This window comes from Bos javanicus, chromosome 3 (assembly GCF_032452875.1).
Source record: "Bos javanicus breed banteng chromosome 3, ARS-OSU_banteng_1.0, whole genome shotgun sequence".
NCBI lineage: Eukaryota > Metazoa > Chordata > Mammalia > Artiodactyla > Bovidae > Bos > Bos javanicus.
In genome coordinates, this window is record NC_083870.1 from 2,577,521 (window position 1) to 2,580,497 (window position 2,977).

The following is a 2,977-nucleotide window of genomic DNA, read 5'->3' on the forward strand; positions in this document are numbered from 1 at the left end:
CTGAGTTTTCCAAATTTGCTGGCATATTGAATGCAGCACTTTCACTGCATCATCTTTCAGGATTTGAAACAGCTCAACTGGAATTCCATCACCTCCATTAGTTTTGTTCATAGTGATGCTTTCTAAGGCTCACTTGACTTCACATTCCAGGATGTCTGGCTCTAGGTCAGTGATCACACCACCGTGATTATCTGGGTCATGAAGATCTTTTTGTACAGTTCTTCTGTGTATTCTTGCCACCTCTTCTTAATATCTTCTGCTTCTGTTAGGTCCATACCATTTCTGTCCTTTATCGAGCCCATCTTTGCATGAAATGTTCCCTTGGTATCTCTAATTTTCTTGAAGAGATCTTTAGACTTTCCCATTCTGTTGTTTTCTTCTATTTCTTTCATTGATCGCTGAGGAAGGCTTTCTTATCTCTTCTTGCTATTCTTTGGAACTCTGCATTCAGATGTTTATATCTTTCCTTTTCTCCTTTGCTTTTCGCTTCTCTTTTTTTCACAGCTATTTGTAAGGCCTCCCCAGACAGACATTTTGCTTTTTTGCATTTCTTTTCCATGGGGATGTTTTTTTTTTTTTTTAATGACTTAAGATAACATGACTATTTAATGAAAATTTAGCATATAACATCTGACTTTTATCCTATGGACAAATCAGAAAAAAATACAATAATTCTTTTACCCATTACATTCTACAAAATCAGACAAAATGATTTTATAAGCAGTTTTTAAATAAAAACAGCAATTTTATTTCAAACCAATATATTATCATCCTATTCCTTTATTCTATATATGTATTTAATTGGCAAACCTACTAGATTACAGAAATCAGTAAAAATCCAATCCATGATGCTTCAGTTGCTTAGATCAATCATATTACATTTGCAATTCATTGTTCTTATGTTAGAAGCCTGATTATCAGTTCCCATTAAAGTGCTATGCCCTACTCCTTGTCCCAATAAATGTGACTAGTCTCTGCACAAGGCTAAGTAACAATGTGTATAATACTCTTGAACATTCACACATGATTCATCAAGCACACAGATCCCAGCTCCTAAGACAAGGTCATCAAAGGGCAAGCAGCTCTCCTAGTTCTCTTGTTCCTCATAGTGAGCATAGCCACTGGCATAGGTCTTTTCTAAATTCAAATTAGTAAACAAATCTGATGAGTCAGCATCTGAATCTTTTCCACCTTCATCTTCTTCCCCTTCGTCATCCTCTGTTTCATACTCATCTTCTTCCTCATCATGGTAGGTAGCACCAGCATGTTTATCAGATGCAAGGTTCTTCCAATAGGCATCATACCCAGAAGCTCCATCTCCCTCTTCACCTCCAGTTTGCATGCCAAATTTCAGGGAACGTGTTGACATGCTAAGATCCTTAGTTTCCTGAGTTTCATGTCCACATTTAGGGCAGGGAGGCTGTTTTCCTTTTTCTTGCTTAAACACCTTGCTCCTTGTATGATCATCACAGAAACAAGCCTTACAACAGAGACAGGAATGCTGACCAAGCCTATTACATGAAACACATTTAAATGTTTCTGCTTCTAAAACCTGGCAGCTGGCTTGATGTTCAAACTGATCATCTTCACAGAGAAAGTTATGGCAAAAAGAACAACTGAAAATTCTGCCTCCGTGGTCCCACACACCCTTTTCACATTCCACACACTCAGCATTGGTAAGCGGGCAGGCACAGGCGTGTGTGCTGAGACACTTCCTACCATGACAGACCCAATCTTCGCAAAAGTCACATATTGCACCCACCATGGCAAGGCCAGTACTGTAGACACCAGCATGCTTTATGACACAGTCTAAAGACTTCATCATGCCCTTTGTTTTCCCACACTGCGCACAAATTGGTAACTTCTGTACAGAATTACAAAAGTAGCAAAATGCTCTATTTTTCTGCCGCCTCTGACACTTGTCACATTCCAAAGTCTAGCCCTCACTGCATATATTTATGGATGAGTCATGTCTTCCTTTGTCTTCCTTCTCTTCTCTAGAAATGACCCATTGACGCATTGCATGGATGTTTAGCTAAATCTATGGTGCTTCTTGATGCTCTTAGTTGTTTTTCCCGTTCCCGGCGGTTCTCTGCCTTCTTCCTTGCACCAGTCTTTTTTTTAGGCATTTTCCCTTCTTTAGATACTCGGAGCCGGACCGGACATCCTTTGACATCACCCCATGGGGATGGTCTTGATCCCTGTCTCCTGTAGAATGTCAGGAACCTCCTTCCATAGTTCATCAGGCACTCTATCTATCAGATCTAGTCCCTTAAATCTATTTCTCACTTCTACTGTATAATCATAAGGGATTTGATTTAGGTCATATCTGAATGGTCTAGGTCCAAGCCAGGCTTCAGCAATATGTGAACAGTGAACTTCCTGATGTTCAAGCTGGTTTTAGAAAAGGCAGAGGAACCAGAGATCAAATTGCCAACATCCGCCAGATCATGGAAAAAGCAAGAGAGTTCCAGAAAAACATCTATTTCTGCTTTATTGACTATGCCATAGCCTTTGACTGTGTGGATCACAATGAACTGTGGAAAATTCTGAAAGAGATGGGAGTACCAGTCCACCTGATCTGCCTCCTGAGAAATCTGTATGCAGGTCAGGAAGCAACAGTTAGAACTGGACATGGAACAACAGACTGGTTCCAAATAGGAAAAGGAGTACGTCAAGGCTGTATATTGTCACCCTGTTTATTTAACTTCTATGCAGAGTACATCATGAGAAACGCTGGATTGGAAGAAACACAAGCTGGAATCAAGATTGCCAGGAGAAATATCAGTAACCTCAGATATGCAGATGACCCCACCCTTATGGCAGAAAGTGAAGAGGATCTAAAAAGCCTCTTGATGAAGGTGAAAGTGGAGAGTGAAAATGTTGGCTTAAAGCTCAACATTCAGAAAACGAAGATCATGGCATCTGGTCCCATCACTTCATGGGAAATAGATGGGGAAACAGTGGAAACAGTGTC

At 40.2% G+C, this 2,977-nt stretch overlaps 1 pseudogene; it reads right to left on the minus strand.

Annotated features, from left to right (window-relative positions):
- Nucleotides 1-800: 800 nt before the first annotated feature.
- On the minus strand, nucleotides 801-2,176 carry LOC133245243 (zinc finger protein 330-like; annotated as a pseudogene).
- Nucleotides 2,177-2,977: the final 801 nt, after the last annotated feature.